This window comes from Saccopteryx bilineata, chromosome 1 (assembly GCF_036850765.1).
Source record: "Saccopteryx bilineata isolate mSacBil1 chromosome 1, mSacBil1_pri_phased_curated, whole genome shotgun sequence".
NCBI classification, from domain to species: Eukaryota; Metazoa; Chordata; class Mammalia; order Chiroptera; family Emballonuridae; genus Saccopteryx; species Saccopteryx bilineata.
The window spans coordinates 250,025,754-250,035,815 of NC_089490.1; positions in this window are offsets into that span (position 1 = coordinate 250,025,754).

The window sequence follows — 10,062 nt, forward strand, 5'->3', positions numbered from 1 at the left end:
AATTTTTATTAGCTAAGATCTGCTTTATGTAGCACTTTATAGTTTAGAAACTTCTTTCATGTAAATTGTCTCATTTTCCCTACAGAGTAACTCTATGAAACATGTTAGCAGATACTTTTGTCTCTTACAGACGAGAAGTTAACTAGCCTGCCAAAAGGGTCACTAGGCTCCAAACCTAGGGTCAGGGTTTCTGAGTCTCAATCCTGGCCTTTCTAATAAACCGTATTTATGATCTCTAAAATCCGAGCTTGGTAACGCATAGGGCAGATGTGAGAATCACCGCAGGCTCGTGGGAGAGGTCAGTGAAGGGATAGGTCGGATCGTCCTAGAGAGTTCTGTCACGGAGTCATTTAAATACCACTGCACAGGCTGGCGTGATTTTATTGTAGAGAGCCTGGGAGAAAGGAAGTCTGCACTCAGTGTAACTGGAGATGAAAAATTGTTGTCACCTGTGGGTGAGTGGCATCATGACAGCAAAGTTTTGGAAGAATGCTGGCAGCATTCTGCAGAAGGATTTCTGAGAGGCAGAAAGCAAGAAGTGTCAGAAATTGGTTTTGTCATTCTGACGAAGGTACAAAGGACTGGACAGGAGGAAGTGAGAGGAAGGAAGGGATAGAAAAGATGGAGAGGATTTAGGAAGAAGCAGCAAACTAGGGAGCCTGAGGTCCAGTGTGTAGGAGAAAGATAACGTAGTAACACTGAGAATATTTTCCCCGGGACTTTTTATTGGAAATCAGTCAAGACTCTTCTATTCCTTTTAGCGTGCAGGAAAGGAGGGCTAACTGAGCCAGGAGGTCTGTTCTCTACCCCAGGATGCTGATAGGGGACATGTGAGGAGAGTCTGGTCCACAAGGGGACGTGTTTGCAGTCACAGCCCACACCCTCCGCCTGTAGACCAATCTTGCATACTCTGATCTGTAAGAGGATTGTCATAACAGTTGAGTAAGTCTGTTTTCATGTCACTTGATCATTTCCCAGATCTGTCACATTTGTGCATGCGTGTGTGCATGTCTGTGTGTGTGTGTGCGCGCACACACACAGTACATTGTAGTCTGGGGGACCCATAGGCCCACTGCCCAAGATGGTGGCCTTCTTACTGTATGCACTACTTGGAAGACACTGTCCACCATGAATGACTCCAACTCTCATTGCAGTCTGATAATACCCAAACCCACAGCTCTTGTTTCCTTGAAATTTGAGCATCAGGTTTATATGATCAAATATGCCAAGCAAATAACTCTTCCTCAGCATCCCAAGGAAAACTCAGATAAACTAAGCGGACTCCCCAGCCCATCATTCTACTGTCCTCCTCCTCGCCTGTCAGTGAGCCAATGAATGGCCCTGCCATCACCTGTACCCAAGCTTCCCAATTCCCCACCTTCCCCCTCAATCCCCAGCAATCAACAGCCAGTGCATTTTAATTCCTCTTTGTGTCTTGAGTGCATGCTATTTTCCTGATGTCTCCTATGACTTCCTTTGTTACCTTTTATGTGGGTTGTCTCGGTACTCTTCTATGGCCCCTCTTACCTGAATCTGGTGCCCTCTACTCCGAACAGATGTCCAGCTAGCACAGGCGAGTGGAACCTCATGATTGCTAAGATACTGAAAGACGCTGCATGCTAGCAGTAGGCTCTGCACTGAGTCCTGCATTCCCAGATGATGCAGCAGCTCAGGGTTCACTCAGCACACAAGACCCTCCTACCACGCCGCTTTCGTTTTTAATATTACAACTGGCTCGACCCATTCTCATCATGCTGAAGCTAAAGTAATCTTCTCTAAAATGTAAATTCGACTTTGTAAACCTCTTCCATAAAAGCCTCCAGTGTCTCCTAGTTAATAAAATAACTCCTGGTTGCTGCTCCCGTCTTCTCCTCCTGCAGCCTGATCTCACCAACTCCAGTCATGTGGACATCCACTCAGCCCCGGAGTCCCCTCCCCCTCTCATGGGCCTTTCCTCTGCCCACACCCACTCCCCAGCTACGACGTTCACTCCTCTTGGACCTCCATCAGTTTTTGCTTCTTTCAAAAGCTTCCCCCATACTCCCAGCTGGACCAGATGTGTCACAATCTCTAAGCACCTGACCACAGCCCACCTGGGTCACTTAGCAGCCAATGAAAACCCCACTGCTAAGTGGGTGTGCCCACTTCCACCATCACCCCTCCTCCATGCCACCAGCCACGGGTGATTTTCAGTCCCCGAAGAATGGTGGGCGCTTCATAGGCACACAAGTTACAAATGTCTGTCTGATGAAGATGGTCGATGGTCTTGAAGTAAACCAACAGGAAAGCTGAAAACCTTTAGGTATGTCTTATACTCAGCATGCAGTATAATCGTAAATCTAACCAGCTGTCCTAATGAAGGGAATATAATAAGTCAAAGCCATCATCGTCATTGTCATCGTCATCATCATGGGCTCCAACCCCATCACCTGTGGGAAGCATAGAAATCCTTGGATGCTAGTATCACCTACTGTCGCCCTTGAAGTGTATCTTTCCACCTTTCCGTTATTCTTCTTGACTTTGAATCAAGAAGTGTCCAAATTGGAAGGTCATTTCGAGGAAGGCCCAGAATGAATCATAAAACTGGGTACTTACCAATTTATAATGTTATGTCAGTAATTTGCATAACCAAAGGATCATTGCTTTGCTAAATAATTACCTTCAATAATTAGCTTCCTCAGGGTATTGAAGGGGTCATTCACAGTTCATTAACTCCTTGACATACATGGCAGTCTGATGCTTCACGCTAAAGTACTAATAGCCGTCACCAATAAAAATAAATCAGTGCTGGAACTAAGTATATCTATAATTATAAGTCAGTGGGGGAGTAAATTTCCTTCCAAAGGAACTGCATTCTTCTAACATGGTATAAATGGTAACAAACCTGAATTTTATTATGCATACTAACTACTCTGACATCTAACTTAACTTTTGCAGCTGTGTCGTTGGAAACATTTCTATTCTTTATGTATTCCCTGGTTAACTTCTGGGGTACATATTTCTTCATAGTAGTAGGCTTACAGCATAGTCAATTTTCTAGTTCTCATATACAGGAGCCGTGGAGCAGTGTAGCTTTCTGGAATTTATTATTTGGAATCATTTCCTTGAGTCTTTGCCGATTGCAGATCTCTCCACAATTCAAGGCCAAGCTCATGTACCCTCCTGTACATGACTGACATGACTGTGTTCTGGCGCACTCAGCCGTAAACGATGCTTTTCTGCTCCAGATTCCGGCAGTACTTGTGGTTTTCTTGCACCACTGACTAATAGTTACCACTTTCTCTGGGGCTCTTCTATGTAAAAAAAAAAAAAATGCATTCCTGCCCTGATCATATACCTCGATGGTTAAAGCATCATCCTGATACGCAAAGGTTGCCAGTTCGATCCCCAGTCAGAGCACATGTCGAAACAGATGGATGTTTCTGTCTCTCTCTCTCTCCTTTCCTCTCTCTAAAAATCAATAAAATAAAATTTTTTAACAATTGATATCCCACTGTACCTACCACACCAGTAATCTCTCTTTGCAAATATTGTGCTTCATTTTATGACTTTAATCAGTTCAATGTGGGTTGCTTGCTATTTTAACACCTTGTGATTCAAAGCATGTAAATTTCTATTAGTACAGTTGAAGAAAGTAACACAGAGTGAGTCCTACCACTTTGGATCGAAGGCAACCATGATCTCTCTCCACCCTTCCTTACTTTCTCCACCTCTTCCACCGAACCAGGGTGGCCTAGAACAAAGCAGAGTTACCCTTTAGCTGTGTAACAATTTAACGAATAATAGATTGACCACTTTTTTCCCATCCTCATTCTGGGAGGTTCCTCAATATGTGGATGGTGAAAGGGAGAGGTGCTGCGAACCAGTGCAGCTAGTAATTGTCCTGAGTGAGAACGGTGCAGAATGAAGAAATAAACTCAGAGAGAAAAAAGATGGGATTGGGTGGTCTCTGCAAGCTGATAACAAGCCAGATCAAAAGCAAAGCCCCTGGTCTGCTTTATTATATATATATAATAAAGTATATAATATATATATATAGTACAGAGCCATATGCAAATAAGAAAATCTCTGATACAAAGCCACACATCTGAGGCATAAATGGGAATCCTCATAAAAGTGCACCACCCCCCACTGTGCAACAGTCAAGGATGTGGGCAAGATCTTAATCTTTTTTTTTAATTTTTTAATTTTTTTTATTTTTTACAGAGACAGAGAGTGAGTCAGAGAGAGGGATAGACAGGGACAGACAGACAGGAACGGAGAGAGATGAGAAGCATCAATCATTAGTTTTTCATTGTGCGTTGCAACACCTTAGTTGTTCATTGATTGCTTTATCATATGTGCCTTGACCACGGGCCTTCAGCAGACCGAGTAACCCCTTGCTGGAGCCAGCGACCTTGGGTTCAAGCTGGTGGGCTTTTCCTCAAACCAGATGAGCCCGCACTGAAGCTGGCGACCTCGGGGTCTCAAACCTGGGTCCTCTGCATCCCAGTCCAACGCTCTATCCACTGTGCCACCGCCTGGTCAGGCAAGATCTTAATCTTAAACTAAGCCCTAGGCTATAAGGACTTTTTTGGCTTACAGCCTGTCTCCCACAGAGAGGTCCTACATTGGACACATGGTGAAGAAGAAAAGAAGCAGTAGGCAGGCATTGAAAAGCCTTGGACAACTGCATGGTTCACTTTTCACCATAAAAACATTTTTAAAATATGTAAGCAAACATTAAATTTTTACCCAGAGGGACTTCTACCTCATAGAAAACTACCATATTTCCCCATGTATAAGACACACCTTAATTTCAGAACCTGAAATTTGAAAAAAAAAATATTGCATTAAGTTATTGAACTCGTTTTATTCATCATAAAATTCATACAACTCCTTATCACTATCCAAACAGCAGCGAAAGCAAGTAAAAAAATCTACAACCACTGTATAAGATGCACCCAGTTTTTAGACCCCAAATTTTTCAAGAAAAAAAAAGATGTGTCTTATACACGGAGAAATATGGTAGTTTTCTATGCAGTAGAAGTCCCTCTGGGAAAAAAGAAAATAACTGAATTTCGACTTGGAATCTTGGTTATCCTCTATGGTTCCTTTTTTGTCTTAAAAACATAGCTACCTGATAGCTTCCACACTACCTACTTCTCAGGCCAGAGCAGGCCGAGCCTGGCGGGCATACCTGTGGGTGCTGGTGGCAGCGCTGGACGGGAGGGGGAGGGGTCGTCCCTAAGACACTCTGCTCCCCCTTCTAGCTGAGTAGCCTCCTGCACTCCCACCCCTCAGGACCAACCACCTCCTGTTGCAGCTTCGGTTGGAAAATGCCCAGGAGACTTACAAAGACAGATGTTTCCTTTGACATAGTAGATGAAGCTGCTTTCTTCCTTTGGGTGTCCATGTGACTACCTTTATTTTTTTTTTGTAAGCAAAAGAAGAAAAGGTTGAGGATGGTCACCTGTAAGCCAAGTCTCCTCACACGACCAGAGGAGCCTTAGGAAAACCCAGAAAGGGTCCCACGTGCTTTCCTTCGTTGATGGCGGGAGGTGGCAGACACAGGACAGAAGTCAGGAGGCTGCCTCTCACTCCTCAAGGGACCAGCATAGGAAGGAACCCCGGAGGGGTGGGTACGTGGCAAGGAAAGAGGGAATATGAGGGGCCTCTCACTATCCTGGGAGCCTGCTGACCCGAGGGGAACCCTGAGACAAATTGACCTCTCAGGGCTTTATATCCCACGCTGCTTTTCAAAAACAATGTTCAACTTTGGTCTAACGCTCGCTTGGTTTTTCTCCTTAGCTCGTTGGCTGCTCTTTGACAGTGGTCAGGCTATTCACGTCAAAACATACCTGTCTAGTTGCTGTCTCTCATTGTATTTATCTACAGAAATAAGCATCTCCCTCAGCATCACGGCCACCGCACGTGTGCCCACACCCCTCCCCCAGGACTGTCCTCCAAACCTGATGTGTGGACATACAATTGCTAAGACGTGGGACTGGACGGTGAGAAGGTCAGAGGGTGGCCCACACCGGGCTGTGACATTGTTGACAAGCTGTAATCATCATAGGACTTGCAGACAATTGGAATCCAGGGAATGGTGATGGTCCATGTAACCTCCAACAGACCTCACTGCCGCACATCTGACGCATCATCTTATAAACGTTGGGGTGCCCTAACGCATTGGCTGCCAGATGCCTAAAATATGACGAACAGGTCATGTCCAGACTAGAATTACGTAGAAAGTGGGAAAGAAGACGGCCAGGTATCAGGAAGTCAGGGTTTGTAACTGTGTTCATCTGGAATCTTTGCTCAGCATACCAACATATACTGACAGCCAGTGGCTAGAGGCAACACCTGAGCCGTTAGCAAGTGTAGGGTAGAAACAAACAATGAGGATCTCTTCTGTGAAGCACCAAGATGCTGTGGGAACCACCTGCTTTGAAAGCATATTTACAAAATTGTTACTCAACTGCCTTCTGACCCTTGAACTTCAGACACGACTGGCTTCAATGCCTAGGTCAACACCTTAGGGCAGTGGTTCTCAAAGTGTGTGCCAGGGCGCACTGGTGTGCCTTAGAAGATTTCCAGGTGCTCTCTATGGTATTCCAGAGAAATACATGCCTGTTGGGGACTAAAAAACCAACAGGGTTTTGGAGTTTAGATTTTTGGGGGACAGAGGTGTGGGGAATTGGCTGTAAGCTGACAGTCTGCCCAACCCCCCACCTCACTTGCCTGATTAGGTTGCAAAAGGCTGTTAAGTTGGGGTGCTGGATTGTTTATACTACCCTCCATGTCCCCTGGAAAGACTGGAGGCAAGTTTCTTCTATCCTTTGTTTGGTGTAAAGTTAAGATGATATGTATGGTGAGGGTTTTGGATTGATGATTAAACATAGGTATTGTTTCTTGAAGCCTTTTGGATTTCTATAAAAGAAGAATATGTGGCAATATCTAAAAAAGCTTTGAACATTTTACTATAATTTTCAACATCCTATTTATGTGAATTAGGATTTTCTACCTTCAGTACAATTAAGTGTAAAAAGAAAGGAATTCTTCAATGTATTGATGAGGAAATGAGAGTTTGTCTTTCAAATATATGCCCAAACATTGAAGAAATTGCTAGGACACATCAGGCTCATGTTTCTCATAAACACAAGAATGAAGAAACACATTCACACCGGGACCTGCCAAATTTACTAAATCTTACTAAGAATGTATCCATATATATAAAAAGATAACTTTTTGTCATTTTTTAATTTTTAATGCCTCTTTTTTATGAATTCTAAAAAGCGTAACTCAAAAAATGTAACCTAAAAATTTTTTTAATGTCAGAATAAATTTAATTTTGTTGTATTTATTTCGTTTAAGTGCCATAAAAGCACGCTTGGACTTTGTTTTTTTCTTTTAATATTTGACTTATTATAACATATTTCTTAGAAATTTGTATATAGTGTGCCTACAATTATATGTAGGATTTTAAATGTGCCCCGACTTAGAAAAGGTTGAGAACCACTGCCTTAGGGAATCCGAAGCCGAACTCAAGATTTCTGAAGATTGCTCTCGTGAGCAGGTCCCCTTTGCCTCCTGGGTCCCGACATGTGCTGCCCGAGTGTCATATGTGCTTGTCCTCAGACACGGGACTGAGCCATTCCCTCATTTTGTACACACACGTGAGGGCAAGTACTGCATTGCCACGCAAACGATTTCTGCAACATCAGAAAGTCCCGAGGTCCTACTCGGGAGTGGCTACTCTGTCATGGGGTCTCCGCTCTGGCTCTTCACCAGCAACCCCCGCCTCTGCATCTCATACTCACCAAGGGATCTAAGGGAGGAGACTTTCACTTTCCTCAGGGATTCCCTGTCCGTTCTAACTCAGCCACTGAGCCCACCTTCACTCCAACAGGAAGAGACTTCTTGAAGAAATTCAGCCAGCACAAGGGATCAATAGAAGTAATCTGATCATTGAGAATATGGCTCTGGCTTAGACATCTGTCTGTCCTGGGTCCCTTGAGAATCTGATGAACACACTGGACTGTCATCTTGTGGCTGACAGGTGGGGATAGAAGGCCAGGTCCTCCACTCAGCTTCTGCTAACAGTGTAGCAGGTGGAGGAATCTCTGCGTCCTGCTAATGGAGCTGTGGGTCGGCTCTCATGAGGCCTCCGCTGGGCGTCCCTGGCTGGCAGAGGGTGGAGTGCCTGGTCACTGCTCCCTCCATGACCCCATTGAAACCACAGGGCAGTGGCGAGCCCTGACCCTGCTGGGAGCCTCTGCCACCATCCCAGCGGGCGCTGGAGGGAATGGAAGTCTAGACTCTGCTGGGCCTTGGTGGGGTGTTAGGGGGGAGGCCCTGGTTTTTGTTTGTTTTTCTGTGATGCGTGGATAAAATGGGGGTCATTGCCCACAGTTTCTCTTTTTCACTAGGCTGCCCTTCCTGGCGCTTTAGCCAGAGAGAGCAGGCTGCTTCTGGGCACTGTCTATGCCTGCTGACATTTCTGGGTTGCTGGCATCTACGTTTCCAAGCCTGGAATATCTGAGGTTAAAAAAAACACTCCAGCGAACTAATCGTTGTTTTGTCTCTTGGGTCCCCAGGTCCCTAGCCAGTCTGTCTTCTTCTGTCCCCATTTCATTGGCTGGTTTTATGTAAAACGTCCAAGGATTTTAGTTATCTCTAGTGGACGTACAGGGAAATATGGCTGCTTCATCTGGGCAGTAAATGGCCACTTGTTTCCTGTTTTTGTGAGATTTTTGTTTTTATTTTTTTCATGGATTTTTTGTTTATGATCTTTACATCTTCAACTAGTGAATTATCATTGCTATTTTTATTTTGAGATCTCTTTATAGTTAAGATAATTAACAATACCAATTAATTGCAAATATTTTGCCAGTTTTGTTTGATGACCTTTTTCCTCTTAGGTGGCAATACAGAAATTTTAATACAGTGGTACCTTGAGATACAAATTTAATTATTCTGTAACAGAGCTCGTAAGTCAGTCAACTCGTATATCAAACTGCCAATACGAGACCCATGCGCCAACGCGTCAACTAGCGGCAGCTTCCCAAATCATGACAAGTATCTCGGAATTTCACTCGGATCTCGAACAAAAATACGGACTGAGTCGCAGCTCGTATCTTAAAAATGTTGGTCTGTTCGTGTGTCAAGGTACCAATGTATTTATGTATGCAAATCCACTGACAGTTTTCTACATGATTTTCCCCACGCCTAAAGCTTAAAACGTCTTTCTCCCAATGCCAGCTAAACATCCCTGGGTATTTTCTTTTAGATATTTAAAATGAGTTGATCATTTCCTTTTACTATTAACTCTTATCCACATAAAATCAATATTGTCTTAGAGAAGAAAGTTTTGAGCTATGCTTTTGGGGATTCTTGACTGAGTTAAACCCTTGAAAATGTTTCCAAGCATCCTGGATTCCAAAACCGTTGCCTAGTTACAGGCGCATCCTTCCTTACCGCTCTGGTGTGCAGCGCCAACCCTGCCCAGCAATGTGGCCGCCTTCCCAGTATCATGGTGAGGATGGCGGGGAAGGGGCCCTGGCCTGAGTGACACCTGGGGGAGGGCCATGCGGGCGTCCTCGCGGATGGTGACGGAGGCCTAGAGCGGCTGTCCTGGGTTGCTGGTGCGGCACCTGCCCGGATCTCCCGCCCCCACGGGCCTTTCCGCGCTCAGCTGCAGAAGTGCGCCCTGCAGAAATAGTAATGGAGAGATTCACTCCAAGCATCTTGGATCAAGTTAATTAAGTTTTAAAAGATAAGGTGACCAACTTTATTACAATGAAAAAGAGGACAAAAATAAATTGAAGAAAACAATATCGTAAATAAAAAAAAACATTTTTCATCGCAACAATAATATACTATATAATAAATGCATAATAAAAACATTTGCAATACTTTTATTGTAATTATATGTACATGTCTATTAATTTTTAACAATAATTGTAAGAAAAAGTAATTTAGATACAAATATATGTCACATCACTCAATGGATCGACTCTGCATAGATCGAATATGGACATTTACAGATAGATTAGTCTTCCAGTATCAAAAAGGAGGACA